The following is a 26020-nucleotide window of genomic DNA, read 5'->3' on the forward strand; positions in this document are numbered from 1 at the left end:
GCCTCTTGTCAATTGTGGACAGAGGTTTTGGGAGACATACAGGAAAAGAGTTAAGAGGTAAGTGAAAAGTGAAGTAGCAGTTTTTCTCAATTGCTAAATCACAATTCTTGAAACCTCCACCCATTTTCTCATAGCCTTAAACGCAAATCTAAAAATTCAAACCATATTCACAAAAGCCTAGACAGACACTTCTGGCAAAACCAAAGTATGGCCTCAAAACAGACGAGTCAATAAAAATGGAAAACACCAGTGAACAATCAATACACACAACATGGAAAAAAGAAAAACAATGATCCGATCATAAAGCTGTAGAAATCATCTTCATTGTTCATGATATACAGTGGGTACGGAAAGTATTCAGACCCCCTTAAATCTTTCACTCTTTGTTGTATTGCAGCCATTTGTTAAAATCATTTCAGTTAATTTTTTTCCTCATTAATGTACACACAGCACCCCATGTTGACAGAACAAAATCCTAATTGTTGAAATTTACGCTGATTCATTAAAAAAGAAAAACTGAAATATCACACAGCCATAAGTATTCGGACCTTTTGCTGTGACACTCATACATTTAACTCGGGTGCTGTCCATTTCTTCTGATCATCCTTGAGATGGTTCTACACCTTCATTGGAGTCCAACTGGGTTTGATTATACTGACTGGACTTGATTAGGAAAGCCACACCCCTGTCTATATAAGACCTTACAGCAAATGAGAATCTTGAGGTCAAAAGGAACTGCCTGAAGAGCTCAGAGACAGAATTGTGGCAAGGCACCGATCTGGCCAAGGTTACAAAAAAAAAATCTGCTGCACTTAAGTTCCTAAGAGCACAGTGGCCTCCATAATCCTTAAATGGAAGACGTTTGGGACGACCAGAACCCTTCCTAGAGCTGGCCGTCCGGCCAAACTGAGCAATCGGGGAAGAACCTTGGTGTAGCGATTATAGGTCAAATAAGAATTGTAATTACTTTAGGATAAAGTAATAAGCCGGGAGCGACCTTTATGTTACTTCAGGTTTATCGTAATTTTGATTTAATTGTTCAAATCAAGGCAGCCGACTGGTTAGAGCGTCAGCCTCACAGTGCTGAGGACCCGGGTTCAATCCCCGGTCCCGCCTGTGTGGAGTTTGCATGTTCTCCCCGTGCCTGCGTGGGTTTTCTCCGGGCACTCCGGTTTCCTCCCACATCCCAAAAACATGCATTAATTGGAGACTCTAAATTGCCCGTAGGTGTGAATGTGAGTGCGAATGGTTGTTTGTTTGTATGTGCCCTGCGATTGGCTGGCAACCAGTTCAGGGTGTACCCCGCCTCCTGCCCGATGACAGCTGGGATAGGCTCCAGCACGCCCGCGACCCTAGTGAGGAGAAGCGGCTCAGAAAATGGATGGATGGATGGATGGATGTTAAAATCAAACTGTCTCGAAAAGGGCACCACGTCAGTTTTTTTCAAGTTTAACTTTAGGCGAAATGACGACAAACCTTTTTAATCAGTCTCATAATCTGGATGTTGCTACACTCTCCGACATTTTGAGTCCTCGGTTACAGAGGTTTACTTAAATTCAGAACACACACAAAATACGACCACAAGTGGTTTTATTTTATGGTATATTTAATGAAACACACAACTACAACGAGAAAATAACACTAAGGGTAAACAAACGAAAGAAAATAAGGCGTTTGAAAATGGAAAAGGGGTGTGTGTGTGGTCGCTAAATAAATGAGCAGGTGAGCGTTTAATGCATTGAGCCAGAGCGAGAGAAGGCAAAGTTGTGATTTCGTATGAAGCTAGTAATTTCCCCACAATTATTACGCACTTATGTTGTACATCATAGTAAGGATTGCAGTGTCGACTCACAAACGCAGATCAGCTGGTCTTTGGGGGTGGTCTTCCTCCAGACCTCAGGCAGAAACGAAGAAGGTTCGGTTGAAGAAAAACCAGATGCACAAAAATAAAAAGAAATAGGAAAGTTGTTGTCCCGTTTGGGATGCGCTCATAACTTCCCTGCCGGTTGACGTGGTGGCGGGCTGAGCTCTGGCCCTCAGAAGCGTGCGGGACCCGTCCAAACTAGCTTTTGGTTTCAAATATACTGTGCACAATGGCGGCGCGGAGTAAATGTCTTTTGCGGAGCATTGATCGGATTGGCGAAATTATGACATTAAAGCCAATCAGCATAAAATGCTAATTATCGGCCGATAAAATCGGTGTAAAGTCTATTAATTATGCTGCAAAATCGATCGAGAAGGCGGCGACATAGTTGGTTTGTAGAACCAAGGGGCACGCTGAGTACGTCATCACAGCATGTGACTAAAATGGACCAATCACGAGAGATGATCTCTGTGGCGTTCGACGCGCAGCAACTATTTTTGTTGGGTGCACGGCAAGCTACGCAGAAGTGCTGCGCGGGGCAATTCGTCGGTCTACACTGTTACCTTTTAAGTTGCACTACTGGAGCTTTGCTAAAACTATTAAATATCCACCATCAGTTGGTTTAAAAAAAAAAAAAAAAAAAGGAAGAAGAACTTAAAAAGAAGGAATTAGACAGATCCTGAGACAAAAGAAGGCTGATCATAGGAGCTGCCTTTCAGAGGTGGAGGCGCTACAGCCACCGTAGAGGATATAGAACCAAGGTGGAATTAGCAACATTTAAGCTCAACAGGTCAGTTTATCATCTCTTTTTGATTTTTAATTGATTGTAAATTCCAACAAATATAACATTGAACCAATAGCTTTTAGTTTTATAGTGATACTCTGACTTATTCATCATGTAACTTGAAAAAGTCGTAAGTTCACCACTCCTAAGTCAAGCTACCACTGTATTTGCTTTCATTTCAGATGGAATGAATTGGGATGTATGACATTTAGTGACATAATGTGCCTGTCATGTTCCATCTAGAGATGGTAAATTCTCCCGGAGAGTGTTATATTTCATCCCAGCAGGTCTGTGATGAACAATGACCACGGCCTAACACAGTAGTTCATTAACAGCAGCTTAGCGAGTGTCTGTGGTTCAATTCTGCCTTAATTAGAACCATAGACAGTCTTTTGTTTTCTCTTGTCCTGCCCAAGAGGGAGGTCGTGACATGGCCGGTCAGGGTAGTTTCTTTCCTCGTAATAACCTTCTCACACCCGAGGATCAGATGCCGCGGTGCAGGGTTAACTGAGGCCAGGTCGCAGGTTAATTGGCTCAGCCTAGCAAACATCAAGGGACACCACCCTGGGAAATTGAAGCAGAGAAAGGGGCATTTGCGAACTGTGGTTGAAACTGAAGTCTTTTCCATTCCCTATATGTTTAGGGTGTCCACAGATCCTCAAAAAATTAACAAATAGTGCATTTTAGTCTGGAACTAGGGAGTTCTGGGCTTATTTATCAGACAAAAGAAGCCTGTGGGAGCTGGTTTAGTGTTATGGAGAGGTCCCAGAACCTTTGGGATGGTGTTTTTGACCATATCTGAAACTTGTAGTTCCAACTACACTACAAGTACTAACAGCTAATCTATCACCCAACTTAAGATGTTGTTGGTTGTCTAAATTGATTTCCAGTGTCCAAAAGAAGACCTTGTTCTAGCGGTAGTACTGATGAGAGGTCCAGGAACCATTGAGGCAGCATTTTTGAACATATCTGATTTGGTACATTTTATTTTTAAAGAATTAAAATCATAATAACTCAAGATTCCTGGAACTTGAGGTGGAAATGTGACTTTTGGGGTCATTTATTGGGGCCAAAAGATGACCCTGCTTTACTTTCAAGGGATCCAGAAACCTTTGAAGAACCATTTTAGTTCCAGGATTTACTTGAACCAATAACTAACAGTCCCTGCAACTTTCAGTGGAAATGAGACATTTGTGATAATTTATTTTGGACAAAAGAAGAGTCTGAATATCTGATTGGAAGAAAATTAGTTCCAAGAACTATCAAGAGCTAAGCGAGGAAGGGCATATTGTTTGTTGGCTTCAACAGTGCCACAACGAACAAAAGAAAATGCAGGCAGTGGCAGCAGGTCATTGCTGCAGTGAATGCAGTGGGTTCGACGGGGAGGACAGTCGGAGAAATAAAAACAAAAAGTGGTCTGTCTTGAAAGTGGATGGCAATAATAGAATTGCGGCCCATCAACTGAGTGTTGCTGCTACTGGTGGGGACAGGGGCAGACTTGGGCTTGGCACAGGGATGGTGCAGGTCCAGAGCTTTTTAGCTCCAGGAAGTATAAGCACCTAAAAGAACTAAAGATTCCTGACACTGTTAGTAGAAAGCCTGCTGTATTGTGCTATAACATTAAGCCCATATCGCCTGTTCCTAATGGTTATATTTAGTGAAAGCGAGGTCTTAAATTTGATGGAAGTGGCTTTAAATTTATCTCCCTGATACCCAGTCATACCGAGACACAGGCGCAAGATGCCAATCATCTCAATTTTCCCTTCCTTTGTCTCCCTGGCGGGATCCTTCCGGAGGCTAAACGTGTGTGGGAATAATTCCAGGCCCGGGAATGAGGGAGCTATTTGAGTGAGGAAAACATTGAGCCCCATAAAGGGAGATGGCGCTCCCCGGCCCGCGATTATCGGCAAAAGCGAGCCTAATAAAAGGCATCTTAAAACGCCTCACATTCTCACCACACACTTTCACTTTGGCACATAATCGCAGGGCCATAATTTACTTTGCGCAGCCTCCCGGGAGCACCAGCTAGTTTTCCACTCACTAGCAAGAAATTTGAATGTTTGTTGGATGCTTATGTCCCCCAATCTCATCGATTTACCTTAATCTTGTTTTACACGATAAAAAAACGTGGACGGCATGTTTTGTTGTGTCGATTCCCTTTAAATTATTGTTGCTCCCTGCGTAATCCAGTTGGACACACTCATTTGCTTTTTGAATGGGGAGCTGCGGGCAAACTAGATTTGGCAGTCAAGTTCCACCAGAGTGTTAATGGTGATCTTAGGCTGCCATCTAGTGGGATTTTGAAAAATTCTCTCCGGGAAGCCAGTTTGAGGAAAAGGAAATTTGGTAGGCATGTCTATCATGGGCAGTCCCACAAAAAAGTGAAAAGACACAGGAAGACTGCCATTTTGGTTTTTAGCAGGCCTTCTAGACTCATTTTCCCCTTTTACAGGGGTCCTTCAAAGATTAACTTGACCTTGAGATTTTGTCTGATTGTTCCCAAATCTCAACCATGAATACTAGACCGATGAGCAATGCTAAACTGTGTAGAATTTGAGGGTTTTTTTCTTTTCATTGTGTGGACAAAGCATGGCTGCAAGGTTTAATGACTCACCATAAAACACAAAACTGGTAATAACTAAATCTACTTTTGAGGATAAAACCCCTGTTATGTTTTTGTTGAACACTTAGACCTACTGCGTTACAATATTTCAATGTTGGTCACAATGTTGGTACTTGACGAGCTAAGTATTTTTTTTTTAGGTGGTACTTTGTGTAAAAAGATTTAGAACCACTGCCTCAGTCTAATGTTTTGGTCAATGTGTGTTGTTGCAGCAGCCACATGGGGGAGCTGCAACCAAACAAAACACACACGCAGCCATGTAAAAGTCTCTCCAATAATGTAACTTGCATTCATTCCCAACCACGTTTGCTCTGACAGCATTAATGCCATGAAAAATAATGTATAAAGTCTGTCATGATACTAGCACGTCTTTATTGTCCTTCCAGCTATGCTAAATTTGAACCACACAGGGTTTATTGAGTTGCAGGAATGCAAGATAAAGATTACACATTGTGGATGTTTTTTCATCTTGTTTTGAGGGGTAGGAGGAGGAGGAAGAGGAATGGATTACTTCCAGACACAGAGGGCCTGGTTTCATCCCAATGTTGCGCCAAGCCTGTTTAGCTACACTCATGTTGTCTTGAATGGGTTCACGGATTCTTGGCATACCTGCACAAGTCGTCTTCATCAATACATTGTGGTCAGACAAAAAAAAATTGGAGGCTGAATTTTTTATCTGTTTTGGATTAATTCCAGTTCCTTTTCTTGCTACGGTCTTGCACAACATTTGTCTCGGCTTTGGGTGGTGCAACATGTCGGAGAGGTAGGGGTTCACATAGCCAAGCATCACAATCACATAACTGAACTTATAGGCCAGGAATTCTGAGAACTGCTTGAAGGTCATTGACTTTCTCACAGGAATCAAAAAGAAAGTGACACTTGTAGAAGAAGTCATTGGAATGTGCCATATGTTACCAACCACAGACCCTCCTCCACTTTCCCTGCAATCCTGATTAAAAACAGCCAGCCAAACACAACTGTCACTGAGTCTCCTTTAAAGTGAGGCTCACCTCTTCTTGAACTCCAGGAAGTAGCCACATCCTAGTCATCTCTCGGCATTGTCCCAGTGGGGATAATGATGGAGAATTTTATGTATGTAACTAAGGCAGCAGAAAGAGAAGAAAGACAAGGTATACATTGATACCATGCTGATCCAACACAAGGGAGTGCAGGGAGCTGATAGGTGGACAAAGACAACGCAGGGAACCTAAACAAAGAACAAAAGTGATTTAAAAAAAAATATATCCTAAAGACAGTTCATTCAAATCGTACAAATCATACTAAAGGCACAGGTTGATGCAATTCCACTCCAGTCCTGTAGGTGGCGTTAATGTACATTACAAAGTGGATGTCAACTGCCACACATAAAATTTGGTTGCTTTTTTTCCAGACTGTAACGCTGGATCTGCACCAAAATGGAATGAGTTGTTCCTTGGTTTCCGAGATCCGGACTTTTGGGAACCCGCTCACAAGCAAATAATGATAAACTCCTTGAGGGAGGTAATAACTGGAGTGCAGTTCAGCAGCCTGAGGCCTGTTTGCAGCTCGTGGCCCAATGGACTTGTCTCAAGGTGTAAGCTGTTTATTTGGCTTTAGACATGCTTGCCACGTTTATCCTCCCACCGATACTGAAAATAAACACATCCCAGGGGTCCGGGATTCCCCGTCGAGAGGTACGATGGAGCTCTCCGGCTCCCCTCTCTGGTGTCAATCAAACAAAAATGTTGTATTTCAACCTTTAACCTCACACGAACCGGCAGGTCCACTTGTAAACATTCAGCGGACCTTTGGCAAAGGGCTAGCATCAGGGTGCGCAACCTCAGCGGCTCCACAGGGACACCTTTACTTTTCAGAATAGTCGTTCTCAAACATTTTACATCAAGTACCGGTACCTCCTAAAAGCTCTCTAAGTACCACCATTATGACCAACATTAGTAGTAGTAGGCCTAAGTGTTCATCTAAAACGAGAGAGGTTTTATCCCTAAAACTTTAATTTAATGTATTGTTATCCACTGTAACATTAAAACTGAAAATAAAAACTGTCCTTAAATATTGATTGAAAATTAATTGTACGTAAAAGTTCAAACTTGCACCTAAATAAAATTTCAAAGGTGCCATATTTTACCAAACCAACCTTTTCTGGTATTTGGGCTGTAATATTGACTCCATGGTGTCTCAGTAATCTGAATTAAAATGATCCTCGCATTCCTGAGTTCCAGACGCTTTTCTGCCGAGAGGCCTGAAATCAGAACATTCGAATTTCTCGAGCTTATCTAAGTCACTAGCGAAGATCCCTGCCTACCTCTCAGATCTCGAGTTAGTGCTGTCAACATAAACAATTGGGTCTTCTGCACAGAGGCAACCAATCAGAGGAAAGGGGACGATCTTAGCCAAATACGGATAAAGCGGATATAAAACTAGTTTAAACTGAAATAGCTGTCAGAGGGGACTTTTCTCGACACTTGTATGACAAAACCAAGGTGTTTTTTTAAATGAAATTGACACTTTTATACTAAGTCTATCTTAGAGAGTCTAAAATATATAATATGGCACCTTTAAAAACAAACAGTCCTTAAACTTAAATATAACTAAATTGTACTTAGGCAGTCATTCTTTGCATAGCGCTAGAAGGACCCTGCATACCACTTGTGGTATCAGACTTTGAGAATTGCTGTTCTCAAACAAACCTATTTACATATCATACAAATCACAATTTGCATTAGGACACAAGGACCCTGAGAGGACATGCAGTTGAAAGAAAAGGTATGTGAACCTGCATAAATTAGTTACGGAATATGATCTGGTCTCCATCATGTCACAGCAATAGATAAACACAAGCTGCTTAAACTAATACCGCAGGAAATAATTATGGGTTTTCATGTTTTTATTGAACACATCATGTAACCGGCAGCACAGTGGACGACTGGTTAGAGCGTTTGCCTCACAGTTCTGAGGACCGGGGTTCAATCCCCAGCCCCGCCTGTGTGGAGTTTGCATGTTCTTCCCGTGCCTGCGTGGGTTTTCTCCGGGCACTCCGGTTTCCTCCCACATCCCAAAAACCATGCATGGTAGGTTGATTGAAGACTAAATTGCCCGTAGCTGTGAATGGTTGTTTGTTCCGATGTGCCCTGCGATTGGCTGGCAACCAGTTCAGGGTGTACCCCGCCTCCTGCCCGATGATAGCTGGGATAGGCTCCAGCACGCCCGCGACCCTTGTGGGGATAAGCGGCTCAGATAATGGATGGATGGACACCATGTAACCATTTACAGTGCAGGGTGAACTGCAAGGAGCTAATCAGAGTCAGGAGTAAACCAACTTAGAGTCAACGTGAGACTTGTGAGTGGAGGTCTTGATTCCCCAGTTTTGAGTTTTCTATTCTCAAGAAACATGTAAGCATGCCTCATCAGATTGTCTACAAATAGAGAAAACTCAGCACTGTCGCTACTCTCCCGAGAGTAGCCGTCCTGTAAAGAGGACTGCAAGAACACAGCACAGAATCCTCAATGAGGTGAAGAAATATCCTACCCTATCCTTCCTGTCTGGAACAAGCGCTTAAGATTTACAGAAATCTCTGGCGCATGCTTGTAGTTATGATAAGTAACATATTTAACAAGAACCACAGGGAAAGTCACCAATGTTCAAAAAACATTGCTACTTTGACACATAATCAAATGTTCGTCATGACAGGATGCGCAGAAATCAAGACGCTACGCCATGAAGGGCACAGCTCATTTAGGTTGGGAGGTCCCGTTATTCGGGGATTTTGACAATTTCCAGGAGTCGTACCCAAAGGACCTCTTACTAGGGAATTTACCAGATCGCCACCAAACTTGAAGCAGGCATACTAAACAGATGAGCGACATTTAATTACAAAGGTTGTAAGTCTTCGCAGCAGTGTGTTGGCGTTTGACGGTTCCATTTCCCTGTGAAACACGAAAAGCCGTTCCACAACCTCAGATTACTGTGCACAAGGAAGGTGCCAACCTGAGATCTATACAGCCATCCATCCATCCATTTTCTGAGCCACTTCTCCTCACTAGGGTCGCGGGCGTGCTGGAGGCTTCCCAGCTATCATCGGGCAGGAGGCGGGGTTCACCCTGAACTGGTTGAGATCTATACATCAACTTCCTTAATCCATCCAAAAATGACAGATGGTTGTCTTAGAAGACATTTTACCTCTCATCCGAGTAGGCTTCATCAGTTTGTGCAACAAAGCTTAGGACAGAACTAGTAAGCTAACTAGGAGGCTAGTTCTGTCCTAACTAGCCTCCTAGAACTCCCATAGCAGTCCAGTTGCGATTGATTCAATGCCCTGGGATTGAAGTGATCTGGATGAATAACAATATTCACCGCCATGTGACAGAGTCCGAGGCAGAAGCCTCAAGTACAATTTATCCAAAAAGTAACTTTTGTAAATGTAACGGAGTAAAGGTAGCGCATTACTACCCACCTCCGGTAAGTAAATCTATCGTGGGTGAACCAAGAAAAAAAAAAGACGTAAGAAGCCATACCAGGAAAGATACAAGATGACGACAATTTTGGTTTGAAGTGGCCATTTTTGGCTCATTTTGGCCATTACCGGAGTCCCTTCTAAATGGGACTCTTCTGAGAGATTTTGTCCAATTTCTACCACATTTGAACTACGTGACGGACAGTGAGTTTGATGAACACCCAAAAACACAAAACTGTAGTTATAATAGTTCACTATTCTTTTTAAAATTCTGCCCACCAAGCCAGTCTCTGTGTACTCTGGCAGGGATGCGAAGCACTTCATCACCGTGCTGCATTATAGGTACCAAAGAAGGTTACTCTGAATTTGTAACCATAGAGGACAGCATCTATCAACTGCAGTTGATGATAAACGCATCCCGCCACCGTCCCACATCGTGACTCGTTCAGCTCAGGGTCGTGAGCGCACCCCCCAACACCCCACCATCAGGTGCCGCCCCCTGCCGCTGCCAGCAGCAGATGAGTCAGAGACAGAGTGGGGGGATTAATCAAATAATATAAAAAAAGAGAAGGTGGCCATTAGGGAGCCTCCCTGCCACACTTTATTTGATTGTCTTTTAATCCAACAAAGACAACTTTTATTTTAGGGCTTCCCCCCCCCACCCCCATCATCTTGGCAGGTGACTTCTTTTCCTTCTAATTGCTTTAGGTACTTACTGTCTGGAGCAAGAAGTTAGCATCTGCCATGTGATGGCCAGACATGGTCTTTTGGCTAGCCATGTCCAATTTGGCGACTCAACACTCGCTGCTCAAACCACTGGGATTTTAAAATCATCCACCATTACGCTCAGTCGGCATGTTGCTTCACGCTTCCTGTAACTTAGGTTTTTAATACATTTTTGCCTACTACGCATTAAACACATGGCAGTAAATGCAAAAGATAACCAGCGACGCTGGAATTTAAAAATCTGCCATCCTGTTTACTCAGGCAGCATGTATTACTGCTCTGGTGCATTCTGAATCATATGTATCGAATTAACTGCTGTGTATCTGCTATATAGTCACTTCAAAATGGCAGATGTGGTTTGTAAAGGTGTTCTAGAGTTATTAAGAAAATCTCAAACATCTTTGTCCTCTGACCTTTAAGCATGTTACAGTAAATGGAAATAACATGGAGGTGATCAGACACCCTTTTCCCAAGACATGTGTTTTGCAACACAACCTCTCTCCACTGGGATTTTACAATCATATACCATTGCACCATTATTTCTTTCTCTGTGACACTATTACTTCGCTCTGTGTGACTCACAGTCCACTTTTTGCGTTGCAATGCTTTCCACTTGGCTTTTAAACATTTTTAGGTTATTATCATGTACAATCTTATGTTTGGATGGTTTATTTTAAAGTTATACATACATGTCGTACGTATTGACTATTGAAAATAACTTGCCGGACACGGCAGGATACTGACTTGTGTATTGCATCCATGACCTGGGCCTGACCTGTCATTAGCAAGCAGGTGTTGTCGGACTGAGCATGTGCGGCGGCCAATGGTGATTTCTCATCCTGACCCCTCACCAGTAGGAAGGGGGCAATGATGATGCTAATAATACACTTGCTGGTTAATGGTGGCCATCACGGCGGCTGACAAGAGCGGAGGCCCGCGGGGGCTCTTCTCTAAGCAGCCCGTCGCCAGGATCGTTCCGCAAACGGAAAACAAAGGACACCCTAAAAGGATGAAGCGGGATCAGGATTGAACTGCAGTCATCATTTTACAGTCAGGAGGTTCTTTCAACAATGACTCATCAGTTTAGTCAACACATTAGTTTCTTTTCATCAAACTCATGAGGAATTACAGCTTTTGATTAAACACAAGAGTTTGATTAAACACAATTTAGAGTCCTTAATTTATGTTGCCTTAGATCAGTGGTGCTCACCATACAGCCCCACATGTGATTCTATAAACAAATGACAAAAATATCATGGAAAAACATCAAAGTTTTGTAACCTTTGGCCAAGCAAGTACCAAGTCCTAAAACTGGCGATTCGAGTCTGATTTGAGTCAAGTCATATGACTCCAATCTCCTTCCTCTAATAAATACATTTTATTTGGTGGTGTACTGTGAGATTTTTCTCATATAAATATGTGCCTTGTGTCAATAAAGGTTGGAAAACACTGTTCTATACACCTTTGATGTAGCATATTTAGACCATATTTAATTGCCTATGCTTTTTCTGTACTGCAGATTTACAGCATGTAGTTCAGATTTACAGCATGTTATGTATTTCAATATATATTTTTATGATCTCAAGATGGCATTGACAGGGTAAATCCCGTCTTTGCGTTTTCACTGCACGTGCATTGGCACATATCTGATTTTATCTACCTTCAAAAGACTCCCATCTGAAGATTTCCGATTTCTTGCATTTATTCTGTCAAGACTCATATCCCAAATGTGTCACTTGAGAGCAAAATCTCTGAATTGTATCGCTCTAATCATGCGGCGTAAATCCAGCCTAGGAGTAAAAACTGTGAAAAAGATCAAAGGCAACCGTGTCATTCGAGTTGACAGCTGAGGTTATTTTTTTCTAAAGGTAATGCAATCTATAGTTGCGTTAACGAACAATGCATTTCCTTGGGTCAGCTTGTTGACTTTCATCAGGCTCTTTGTTTAGAGTGGTCAGTCCACGTAATCGTGCTGTACGGGGTTGCTGCCTGTGATGGAGCACTCAGCCAAGCATGTTTATTTTCCGTCGGCAGCTGTGACTCAGCACCTGTCGTTGCAGCCACGTTCCCCAAAAATAAACCAAGCCCCTCTATTTTCCTGCCCCCATTGTTCCCGACCTCTGCCGAACCATGTCGGGCCCTGAGCTGGACCCCTTCTTCCTCGCTTGACAGCGTGCAATGGCGCTGAAAACGTCTTTCCCAGATTGCAGTTGAGTCTGCTCAGCCAGGAGATAAATCACACCACCTGGAATGGGAACAAAGGGCAAGTGCAAGGGGGGATAAACCGAACCTTTCCATCACTTCCTCACTGTAAATCAAAGACTGATCCCAGAAGTGAGCTCCTCCCACCAATGCAATCTCTGATGCTTCCAATAATCAAGGATGTGAGGTTAAAGTCAGGTTTTCCACGTGGAGGGGCAACATGGTGGCTCATGGATGAGATAGGGACTTGAGTCATTGCAACTTCGACCTGATCGGTCACTGTTTTGATGACTTGTGACTTGACAAAAAAACTAAAATACTTTAGACTTGACTGTTAAACAAACGGTACATACGGGTTAGATAACTTGGCGGTTAATACCATTATCAGACCTTAATGGTCTTCTCTCTGAATGAAGACCAGATACTGCATTAATAAGGTGACTTGACTTGGGACTTGATTTATAACAGGACTTGACTTGAGATAACCTGTGACTTGACTTGTCTTGCCCAAGACAAAATGACATGATTCCCGTTGCATCGCTGGTGGATTCCAAGGTGCTCGTGTGTCTGCTTCATTTCCCGGAGGTATTCCCGGTCGGAAAAAGTTTGGAAAACCTGGCGGTGGGATTGGCCAAGCCCACGCGGAGATGAAGCAGGCTGTTCTTTCAGGATCAATCCCTCCATGCATACAGCGAATGATGGAGGCTTCCATGCAGCACATGGAACCGATAAAGATCCGAATGCAAATGTACGGAACACATGTCAAGCGGCGAACACAAAAGGGAGGCATAGGGCCAAGTCCACCATTCCAAAGCGGTGGGATCGTGTTTCACGAAGAAAAAAATCCCGCAACAATTGTCTCTGTTCTCGCACTCCTGTCCTGGGAATTACTTTTTGAGTGGGTTAGCGATAGCATGACATCGTCCATTAAATCACTTCTTAATGTTAACCCTTACAAAGCTTGTTGACATCTATATCGTTACCAGGATAAAATTTAGTGGCTTGGGGGATTTGCTCGCTAAAAACAGCACATCACAGAAGCCAAGACAGATGAAACTCTCGTTGAACGTCTCAATGTCATACAAATTAAAAATTTGACCACAATTTCAGGAAAATTATGTCTCTAAAGTTGCACAGCAATTTTGGAAGTATGATTAAAAGTGTCTCAGAGGCAGGACACGCCTGTGTGTAATGGAAAAAGTGGAAAGCCCTTTGCGCTGTGCGAAAGTCAGATGGGAAAATGACGAATCTGCAATTTTGCAGGATCTTTGTAGCCCCTTTCAAACTCTGTGTCATTGTTCTTTGTGAAATGTGCTGACATGGAATGGTGGGTGGGGCGGAGTCGAACCAGTGGTTTCCTGCCTCAGGTATAACAGACAATTGCAATTGTTGTAGTTGAAATTTTAAAGTTGAACGCCCCAAGGTGGTACAGTTTGGAATTTTATCGAATTCCTGGAAGAAAATATGTCTCTAAAGTCAGAAAAAAATTTAGACAAGAGTATCAGAAGTGTATCAGTGGCCTTTGTGAAAGGAAAAAAGTGGAAAGCCGGAAGGTGGTTTTAAAGTTTCATATTTTGACACTCCCTTCTTCTGCCCTTTTTAAAGTGCCGATAAAAGCTAGATTTATTTTCGTGTTGCTGTGCTGTGTAAACGGTACTGACTTGGAATGGTGGGACAATGTCGACCCGGCAATTTCCTACCTTAAAAGGGAAATAGTGAAAACCACATCACACTTTTCACACACTTCTCTCGCCCTCTTCTGTCGAAAGTAAGCTGCTATTTGCGAAACATCATGTGACCAAACACGGAAAACGAGATAGCTGACACTTCCTGAGCATGCTACGCAAACGAGCATACCTACAGTTTGATTACATGATTGTTTGAAGCCGAACTTGCTAGAATTTTGTTTTCTTTATGGTTAGTGTCTTCGGACAAAAGTTAAATGTGTATATCATTTATTTATAGAAATAAGATATGATATACAGTATGTTAACACGGATGAAGCCTAAACATTGAATATTGTAATCTTTGGTGGCTATGTGGTGACATATTGTGTTTAAAAAAAAAAAAAGCCTTTTTAGATGTTTAAAGTTCCTACGGTTGCTTTGATCCAGTCTCATTTGCCATTCACCTGAACCGGGAAGAAGTGCCTAGACCCGTTTTGCCGAATGTGGAAGTTGGTTGGGAATATACCGGATTGTCGCTGTTATAGCCCACATTTGCTGGACTTTGTGTGAACAGCACATGCTATTTTACATGGCTGCCCGTTGGGCTGCAAAAGTACGCACTGGATCGATGGCGGCACCTTGGATTCAGTTCCAAATTGAATTTAGCGGTATGCACACTTACACACTGGCTAAGTTAATAATGTGGGCCCGACTACCCAGGCCTCGTTCAGAGCCAAATGGGAGCTGCAACCGCTCAGACACACCCCATCAATCACAGAGTGGGAAGTGGAGGGGCGGGGGAAGGGTCATCTCCAGAGCAGTCCATAGTTATGAACTGGCACATGGCTCAATATTGTGATCCTAATGAGCTGTCTTTACATCAGGCAGTAAGGGACTCCAATGAGCTTTAACAAGGTTTTGTTAAATGGTGCGCTATGGCTAAAACGCCATATCGATCGTCCTCATCGGCTCTTTATTGACATAGTCTGCTTTTGCTTCTTGTGCTTCAGTCTATCGGTGTCCTGAAATGGCTGGTGTGGAACCTCAGTGGTTCCAATGTAGTGGTAGACACCTCCAAAAGCAGCTTTTTGTGCACATTGAGAAGTTATTTTAGAACTTTCAAGTGTAGAGCGACATGCCTGGACACAAGGAAACCTACGCTGGCCTTAAAGGGACAAAAGTATATGATGTTGTGTTCCTAAAAGCTGTGAGTGATTTGTCTTGATTAAGGCTGTTTCATGGAAATGGTTAGTCCAGTTAGTCATAAGAAACAAGGCGTTATGTTAAATACTTTATCTTCTTTATTTTTCATGTTTTGTCTTGTACGTCCTCATGGTCGCACAAAAGAGAATATAAGGTGCCCAGGGGGCAGTATAAGACAGACATACGGATATACTGTACTGGAGACTCAGTTCCTCTCTTGGCTTCTCAGTATGCAGTAATATAAGTCATTCTTTGTAGAGGATAAATAACATACTCGTATCTCAAGTTTGTGCTCGCAAGTCAAAGCAAAAAAATGGGCCGATCGACGGCTTGTAGCTCCAAAACTCTTTAGTTGGGTAACTCGTATCTTAAGGCACCACTGTATTGCGTTGATAACTTTTTCTACTTTGTATGGAAAAAAAAGGGAAGTTACGGTGGTCCTGAAGGGACAAAGTTGTTTGTTATATAAACGCTTTGATGAGGGAGTGAGTTATCGTTATATTGACATAGTCATGAAGAACAATGTGCCATATTGATTTGACTTAATGACTTAATTTTATGTACGTTGTACAGTATCTTTACAGACAAAAGTGAATGTACGGTTGCTCCAAAGGAAGAAAAGACATGACGATTGCATTCTAAAAGCTTTGATGAATAAGTTTTGTCATATGCTTGGTCGAGTTAGTCATGAGTAACAGTGTGTCACGTTGACTACTATATGTGGTGGCGGGGGCGCAAAGAGTTTGCCTCGCCCCGGGGGCTGGCGACCCACGCTACGACACTACATCTATCATCTCCAGTTTGACTGATTGCAAGGCTGTGAAGGTGTAAAATGACATTAGGTGCCATGGCGCAGGCGTAAGTGGACGGCGGCTCGGTGGATGGCAGCCATTTAAGTGCGGTGTTAAGTGGGAGCTGCAGCTGTTTACGAGCTCCACCGCAGGAGTCTTAACGAGGGGGTCGGGGTAATTGCGGGGCGTGGACGAGGTCAGGCCCCAACCTCCCAAAAAAGATCTATAACAAGCTCGCAGCGCAAATGTACAACCACATTTGACCCACCTGGGGGCTGCGCGAGTCGCACCTTCTTATTATTTTTCTTCGCCAAGAGCGCCCACGCCGGCAGACATTGCAGAAGCTTTTCTTCGTCTAACTTTCAGAGATCTCGTGTCCTCTTTACAGGCAAGAATATTCCCTCTGAATGATTCCAACACATGATGGTACTGTGTAGCTGTATAAAGTGTTGGGAAGATTACTTTGGAAATGTAAAGTAATTTCCCTGTTGAAAATGTAATAGTAGTGTAACTGTTTCAATTGCTTTCTCAAAAAATGTAACTAACTACATTTGATTACTTTTGATTTACTTTTCTTAATTTTGAATGAATGCATCAACAGGGCCCTTCATTTTTTCCTCTGAAGGAGTGGAGTAAAACCATAGATCACCCTTTTTGAATTAACCACATATTTGCTCTTTACATAAATAATAAACTGATAGCGAAACATTATGAATTCTAAATACAGAATTTTGAAAAATTGTGTTTTACTGTAAATGTACTGCATATATTAGTGATGCACTGAATTTTCGCCTACAAATACAAATCCACTGGAATTGTAATTGCGTGTGGAAAAGACTTCTGTTAACAACCCAGGTTAAACTCAGCTCCTCCCCACAAACAAAGATATTAGTCTCTCAGTCGAGATCTATCCCTTCAGTAATACTTCCTTGACACCAATAACAACTTTCCTATCAGACAGGGGTTTGGTGCCATCTTAGGGCATTATAGACGGCTAAAACAATATCTTAGTATGTGAGTTTTTCAGCCAATAGCTGAGGATAGGTTCCACAGAAAAAATAAATATGTGATTTCATGTACAGCAACCTGCGAATAAGCAGGGTTTTACTGTACATCCAACCCAAGATGTCAGAGACATTTTTGTCCAAAGGTTAAATCTGTAAGTACATACTGTACAATACATTCTCGAGCAATCACAATGGTCAACCAATCTCCAAAGACCAAAGCAAGAAACCAATTGGTTTTGAATCACATCTGACGCAATATGGCAGTGAGGCAAACCTTGAAATTATTTGGGTTGGTATTAGCGTCAAACGCTTCCGCTCTTGATGGTCAACCAATTCCAAAAAGCATTCTACTTTACGAAACAAGATTACTATGGATTTAAAGGTATTTGTCCAAGATAGGTGAGATTAAAGTCAACCTGATGAGTAGACATACATTGTGATTTATATTCTTCACACTTTTGGGGTGATTTATATACTTTATCTTTATTTATGTACTTTATCTGTTCTCCATCGATCAACAAATTTGCAAAGATTATATTCCATGTCACAGCAAGAACCCTACTGATTTTGAACTCCACCCGACACAAAATGGATTAGATATCGGATGTCAAATGTGGAATCAGTGCATGCTCCTTGTCGCCAATGTTCAAACGTTTGAGGAAATATAGTCCGACTGTGTGAGGATAATTGGTACAGAAAATGGATGGATGGATATCAAAGCAACAAGGCTCTTGATTTTGAATGACATACCAGTCCATGACAGGATTTGTTTTATGTATTTCTCAGGTTTGTGCAACAGATGATAGTCATAAAACCTCTTTTTAGGTCTTTTCCCCAAAAGAGATTTATTTATTTATTTGACTTTGATCTACTCACATGTGTCTTTTGTCTCAAGTGAATTTCTCATAGTATTTCCAGTGAAATGCATTGTTTCTGAGAGAGATTCCCGTTTGCAGGGGTGTCAAACTCAAATTCACAGCGTGACAAAATAAAAAATTGGGACGTCGTGGGCCAAACTCAATATTTCATGAAAAATTCCCTTTTCTGCAGAAATGTAGCATTAAAGTTTATCATTGACAATAAACATACATTTTGCTTTAACACTGAATCTGGAATAAACAAACTTTAATATTATAAAGACAAGAAATCAAATTTGCGATAAAAGACATCAGTGGTATTTGTTTGTTGTTTCGTATTTCAATAGGTCACATGAATTCTTCTGTCTCTCTAACTTCTATTTATCTATCACCAACTACCTTTCTTTTTGATGTAAATCATTTTTCAAAGGCCAACAACAAAACAACCCCAAAAACTAATAATGTCTTTCAATAAAAATCCAAATCTCAAACTATTAACAGTCCCTGCCTACGAGTTGATAAAGGGCATTAAAAAAAAGAATTCAATTATGTTATATTCTTTGTTGCAGCCATGTTCCATGTTCCACACATGACAAACAGGTCTGTCTTTTACTTTAGTGTACAGATAATCTGCCTCCCACCTGTCTTGGAAGTTAACTGTTTTCCATCTTTTGTTTGCCCATTTTTGGGAAGGGCAAGTGTAAATTTGCTCGAGGAGACTGGTAGCATAATTGCTAACGACTACAACAGCGCTCGCTGGTCTAGACTGATGGGCCAACACACTAGCAAAGCATTCTGGGATTTGTAATATTAGTGGTACATGTACTATACACTGGCGGGCCAGCTCTAATATCAGAATCAGAATTATCTTTATTTGCCAAGTATGTCCAAAAACACACAAGGAATTTGTCTCCGGTAGTTGGAGCCGCTCTAGTACGACAACAGAGAGTCAATTGACAGAGAACACTTTGGAGACATAAAGACATTGACAAAAAAAACAGTCACTGAGCAGTAAAGGGTTGCTAGTTATCTGGTAATGCCGGTACATTTTTATTTTATTTTTTATTTTTTTGACAATTGTGCAAAAAGATGCAGAGTCCTCTAGCACTTAGAGCAGTTTGAATGACTAATATTGCAATAGTCCAGTGCAATGACCATTGTGCAAAGGGCGGCGAGACTTCAAGGAGTGTATGCGGTTTAAAGTGACGAGGAGCGCGATAATCTGGGACAATGTTGGTTGTGCAAATGTTGCAGCTACTCCTCAATCAGTGTGCAAATGGAGCAGATGCTACTCTGGCATGAGTGGCCAGTATATGCAAATAGTGCAGCATGGCGAGACAACTACAGTGAGTGCACGGGTAATACATAATTGGCCCCACAGAACTCAAGTCAAAAAAATTGCCAGCTTGTTGTAATGGAATTATAGGTTAGGTGTTTAAGAGGTTGATCGCAAGAGGGAAGAAGCTGTTGGAATGTCTACTAGTTCTAGTTTGCATTGATCGGTAGCGCCTACCTGATACACATCTAATATGGTCTTGCGGGCCAAATATAATTACATCGTTGGCCAAATTTGGCCCTGGGCCTGTGTTCGACATATATGCCCTTTTGGATGCAGAAAGGGTTCAAGGAGGCCTTGGGAAAGATGGAGGGGAGAGCTTAGCGTGAATGTTATTGGTCTGCTTAAAATACTCATCAAAAAGGAGCCCAAATTTGTGGTGGCAAGTAAACGGGACGCTAGCCAGATGCGGCGGTATGAATGACAGCTGAAAAGGCGGGTATTGAACAGGGACCAGGTCAGCCACCTAAGGCGAGGTTTTAATTTTCATGGCTTGTACATGATTAGGTTTACTGCCTGATTAACAGTACGCTGATTAAATCGAGATGGTGTTTTTAATGAGGTACACGTGTGCTTTATCACGCTTTGACATCAACATTCACACAAATGCACTGAGGGCAGAGACAACCTGCGAGTGATGCAGGGTCAAGAGACGGCAACAAGGAGAGCGTGTTGTGAGAGAAGGCGAAGGGGTGAAAGTTCAAACACTGTCGAATTGCAAGTGCGACGTCGTGATTGCTAACGTCAACAGAAAGAGGCTCCTCATCACATTCTTTGTTGTTTGTCTAAGGAAGTCACCATGGCGACCAACAATACTGCACCCCGGTTAATTTCATGGGAAAAAAATTAGAGGGAGTCGAGGGTGGGCTTGTATGCGTCAGACAAATTACGGTAATCATCGTGAGCGATTTTTCATGTTTTGTCTTGACCAAGAATCACAAAAGTTGTCTGGAATTGACCCGACGCTCATCCTGTCATGGTCCCAGCAGAACCCCAACCACCATCCCATCATAGAAGCACAAAGGGATGAGTCATCACTCGGACGTGATTAAAGAATAAGAGCAGCCTTGTCGAGTGTGCGACGAGAAGGCAGTGGGGACGAATGAAGATGACAGACACGTTGCATGAACAAGACCTGTGCATATGAATGGATGGGATGGGGTCTTCATTCGGCTACACAAGATGTAATGTAACGTCAACCATCTGTTTAATATACTGTATGGGGTTCAAGTTTGGTAGCAATCGGATTTCTATTTCTAGGACTAGTTTGTGTTTGAAGAAGCCCTGAAAATGGAAAATTGGTGCTTCAAACACAAATCACAGACTTCCCACGTGTTTTCAGTCATGGCTTATTGAAATTTGTTTTGTGGGTCTATTTATGATAGAGCGGCACAGTGGCCGACTGGTTAGAGCGTCTGCCTCACAGTTCTGAGGACCGGGGTTCAATCCCCGGCCCCGCCTGTGTGGAGTTTGCATGTTCTCCCCGTGCCTGCGTGGGTTTTCTCCAGGCACTCCGGTTTCCTCCCACATCCCAAAAACATGCATTAATTGGGGACTCTAAATTGCCCGTAGGTGTGAATGTGAGTGCGAATGTTGTTTGTTTGTATGTGCCCTGCGATTGGCTGGCAACCAGTTCAGGGTGTACCCCGCCTCCTGCCCGATGATAGCTGGGATAGGCTCCAGCACGCCCGTGACCCTAGTGAGGAGAAGCGGCTCAGAAAATGGATGGATGGATGGATTTATGATAGAGACTCCTATGAAATTTTATGTTGCTGAGTGAATAAGGCCTTGGTGGCCAAATTTTCCCAAAAATTAATGAGCCAAGCTATTACTAAACTTTTGTCTTACTTAAAATGGCGGCTTCACAACAAAGTTTCTGTGTCTTTTCCGGCATGGCATGGCTTGGTTAGGCTTTTTTGTGGGTATACTCATGATAGACAAGCCAAACAAAGTTAATGTTGCTATGTTAAACTGGGCTGGGCCTACATTATCCCTCCAGTTTGACTTTTTTTTTTTTTGCTCATGATAGACAAGCATATCAAATTTCATGTTGCTCAGTGAAACCTCCTTTGGGGCCTGAATTTTCAAGAGATTCACAAGCCAAGTTATTACTGCACCATTATGTTTTATTGCAAATCATCAAACTTCGCTGTCATGCTCCACCCACATATAATAACAAAATCTTGAATTTCTTGCAATTTAGTAGCATGTAGTCATCTTGCATACGTGCCGAATTTGGCAGCCATCGGAAAAAAAATCTCTAGAAATAAATGACCCTAAAATGGCAGATTTTCGGCGCTGGGTTTTTTGGGGGGGGTCTACTCAGGATAGACATGCCTACCAAATGACATGTTGCTGAGAAAAACTGAAAAATATTTTTCCCCCAAAAAATAACCCGATCGTAAAAACCTGCTTTGTGTCCTAAACATAATCTAATCTGCGACTGTTTGACGTGTAACATGTGATGCGCATAAAACCTCTCAAGCAGATCCCCCCCCTAAATGCAAACAAATGAGAAGAGGCCACATGAGGTTCACCTCTATGATGGAACATAACAGCTTGACAACACTTGTGAACACGTGGGGGGGTAAAAAAAAAAAAAAAAATGGATTGAAGTGTCTCAAATAGCAAAAAAAAAAAAAAAAAAACGGGCTAAGATATTCACTAAGTCACACACAAAACTTGAGGCTAAGAAGGTTCAAATACAGAGTATCTGGTGGGGATCCCCCTTTTTTTTAAAAATACAAATAAATCAAATTATTTGACTCATCACACAGCAGGGCACTCACTTGATTAGGATGACTGTTGCATTAAGAAGCTCTCTAGTAACCAATGAGAACATCTGCTGGTGGAGGCCAGCTGCATCCTTGTTGGCCAGGATGCAGGAAATGCAGGAGGAAGATGCTGAACTGAATCATAAGAAGTAGCACTTAGTTTGGCATTTTCGTCATCAAAGGTTGTAACAGCTACTATAAAAACAGTTTTTGGAAGATTTGTATGCAACCGCCTGGACCTTCGACGACTTCAAAGGCACCAGTGTACCATTGAAAACCTGTACATGGCGATGCTGAACACATGACAAGCCATCATCAGTAAGTTTGATGGTATGCAATTTTTGGAGTTTTTATCGTCACAAGTTGTAAACAGTACCAACCTAACTGATTTCTAATGGTCAACTCTTCGGCACCTGGCTGTTGGTACCAAGGGCATTAGTGAGTTACATAAAGGGGAGGAGCTCGACACAGCACGGCATGTTGATTGGTAGTGGAGCGAATAGTCACTTCCAAAATGGAACCTTTTCTTCTTCAAAACTGTGTTTTTGTTTGACTGTACCATAGAGGCATTTTTGTTTTCTTTAATAAGAAAATAACAATCTGTAATATTGTACTTTACAAAAACATCCAGTAATGATATAATTAATTAGAATGTAAATATTAAAACAGTTTTTGCCAGATTTTTGCTTTAATTCAATGCCTATTACGCCTTGGGGCAGTATAATACAGACATGCAGCTATACATGGAGCCAGACAAAACTCCTCAGCAAGCCGCAGTAAAATTAGTCGTTCTTTGCAGAGGATAAAATATATATGACTGTGAGTTTTGTTGTATTATCTGTCTGCATATGTTGCTCCACCGTTCACATTCAAATATCCATTGCTTAAACGGTTATAACACCGCGATGCCTATGCTTTTCGTTAGCTTGTCTCTGTTGTTTTGCATTTTTTGTTAGCATTAAGCTCAACAGTTATGTGGTTGTTTTGAATACGAACAATGTAATACTGTTTCGTTTGACAGCAACCTTAGTTTGGAAGTCTCAATAAACGGCTTAAAGCCTCTTTTTCAAAGCATTGTTCACTATCTACCAAACTGTTGCTCATTCTGAATTGAGTTGAGTTGAATTCCGTGCAACCATACAGCGCTCGTATCTCGAATTTTTGCTTGCAAGTCAAAGCAAAAAATCAGCCAAACAACAGCTCGTCTGACGAAAAACTCTCAAGTCGGGTCATTTGTATCTCAAGGCACCACTGTACTTTTTAAAGGTATGCACATTTTGGCATTTCCATAGTCAAGTTGTAAGAGGCAGCAAAAAACAAAAAAATGCATTTCCATTTGTCAAATTTTAGGCACCCTTCTGTTTTCTGTTGGTACCAAACGCAGTGGTGTGGTACCTACAGAGGCGGACCTAAACTCAATGCAGCAATTTGATTGGTGGACAGAGAACGTTGACTGATTTACCTGGCTATATCGGTATCTCACTGTCTACAAAGCTCATCCCGCCTATTATGCTTCCACACCGTACTCTGGTGAAGTATATTGTAGCGTTCGGCTGTCTTAGAAGTGATGACTCGCCGTGTAATCTGAGCGGCCAATCGGTGAATTATCAGAGAGTAAACAAAGTGCAGGCGTGGAAATTGCGGAGCAAGCGGGAAAAAAAGTCTGCATGGCTGCTGAATGCCGTGAGCACAGCGAGGAGAGTGGAGACAGCTGGGCAAAGTGAAAACATCTTTGAGGGTCATTCCACACATCAGTCGGTAACTCTTGTTCCAATGTGCTAACACACCAGCGAGAACATGTAGTGAGGTCTTTGATGCCGTGTGCATCAGTGAGGCGCTTTTTGCAACGCACCACTCTTGAGTTTCTGCTCTTAAGAGGGTACTAATGTGATTTTTGTTTTACATTTTGAGGGTGTGTAAGAAATTGTAGTGGGGTCTTTGATGCTGTACACATCAATAAAGTGTTTTTACAACGTACAACTTTTAGTTCCTTACACGTAACGCTCTTAAAATGGACCAGACAAGATTCTTTGGACTTTTTTACTGTGTAGGGAACATGTATTGGGGTCTTTGATGTTGTGTGCATCAGTGAGGTGTTATTACAATGCACCACTCTTGATTTTTTTGCTCTTAAGAGAGAACTGATATGATTTGTTTTGACATTTTTAGGGTGTGTAGTGAACATGTGGTTGGGTCTGAAAGTCAGAAGTTGTGTGTGGGAAATTGAACAATGACCTACACTATGCTACCAGATGCGGTTATTTACCACCTAAACAACAACAGATGTTCTCAAAGCAAAAAAATAGCTCATTATTATTATCAAGTTTACAGAAAATTAACTTTTAACTTTTTTATTTACTTTTTTTCGGCCGTTTTGGGTGTCTGCCTACTCATAGTAAACAAGAAAATCAAAGGTCTTAATGGAAACAGACTTAAATTTCCGGTGTATTTCTTTTCGTTTGTGCGTGAACGCCACAATCAGGACTCGGGTCGGCCCATTAAATCAAACGCGAAGACGAGAGCCTGCAAGGCGTCTTGGCAACGACAATCTCCAGGAGCCGAATTAGCAGCATTAGCAGGACAAATTGCGGCTCCCGTGGGCTGTCGCCCGGCCGGTCGCTTTCATAAACAAACTTCTCGACGTCAGCCTCGTCTGGAGGCCACCCGGGCTTGCCCCCTCCCCTGACGAAAGAAGCCCCTCGTGATGGAGTCAAGGCCACTTAGATCGAGTGATGGGAAAGCAAACAGGCGAGTGAAAGTGCTGCCAGTGTAAATGGGTGTGAAAATAAACCACATCAAGCGACATAAGACCTGCTCACCTCCCAATTTCCTGTTTGATTTGCACCGTTACATGTAATGATGATGCTCTGCTTCCAGTTGTAATGAAGATTGTGTGTCTCGATGACACCTGGAACATGGAAACGTCTTTGATTGTAATCCAAGTGGTGGACAGAGGATGCCAAAAAACATGAAAACATTTGGACAATCCAGCCCTCAAAGTTACTTTCACTTAGCAACATGAAATTTGGTAGACGTGTCTATTATGAGTAAACCCACAAAAAAGAAGCTATGCCGGAAAAGACACTGGAAGTCTTGGTTTGAAGGGGGCATTTTCTGCTCATTTTTGCAGTTTCCATGTCAAAGACGAACACAACCGAGAGATTTTCTCTGATTGGTGTTAAGTTGTACTGCGTACACTTGACGCTAAATTGAAAGGAATATGAGTTTAAGTCATTGCAGATTGGTGCTGGGTGTTTGATGATTCACCATAAATCACAAAAATCTTGTAATAACATGACTTTTTTATTATTATTATTTAACTGAGAAGCCCAAAGACAGTTTCGCTTATCAACATGAAATTAGGTAGACATGTCTGTCATGAATAAACTCACAAAAAATGTCTCAAGAAGCCATGGCTGAAAAAACCCAACAAGTCTGCCGTGGGCATTTTATAGTTCTTTTGCCCATTTATAGGGGTGCTTCAAAACCAAACTTGTCTTCGAGATTTTGTCTGACTGCTACCAAATTTCAAGTACGTATACTAGATACTTTGGAATTTCTAATTTGTAAAAATCTTGAGTTTCTGTTCTTGCATGTACTGTTGGTGGTTAGGGTTAAGGTCAGGAGTGCACCCAAGAATTTTGTGGAAAATTATCTCCTTCAGCTAGTTTCACATAGCAACGGCTATTTAGCGTCATCTTGGCCATTTCCTAGGTTGCTTCAAAAACCAACCTG

General features: G+C 42.1%; 1 long non-coding RNA gene across 3 annotated transcripts in view; it reads left to right on the plus strand.

Annotated features, from left to right (window-relative positions):
* Positions 1–26020, plus strand: part of LOC133466018 (uncharacterized) — a 196785-nt gene that overhangs the window by 98187 nt on the left and 72578 nt on the right. Inside the window, exon 1 of one of the 3 annotated variants that reach the window (XR_009784809.1) lies at positions 16–57. The exons of the other annotated variants lie outside the window; for them this stretch is intronic. This is a non-coding gene — a long non-coding RNA (uncharacterized LOC133466018). Of the gene's footprint in view, positions 1–15; positions 58–26020 lie in introns of those variants that run through there. 3 annotated transcript variants of the gene reach the window in all.

Source organism: Phyllopteryx taeniolatus, chromosome 16 (assembly GCF_024500385.1).
Source record: "Phyllopteryx taeniolatus isolate TA_2022b chromosome 16, UOR_Ptae_1.2, whole genome shotgun sequence".
Taxonomy (NCBI): domain Eukaryota; kingdom Metazoa; phylum Chordata; class Actinopteri; order Syngnathiformes; family Syngnathidae; genus Phyllopteryx; species Phyllopteryx taeniolatus.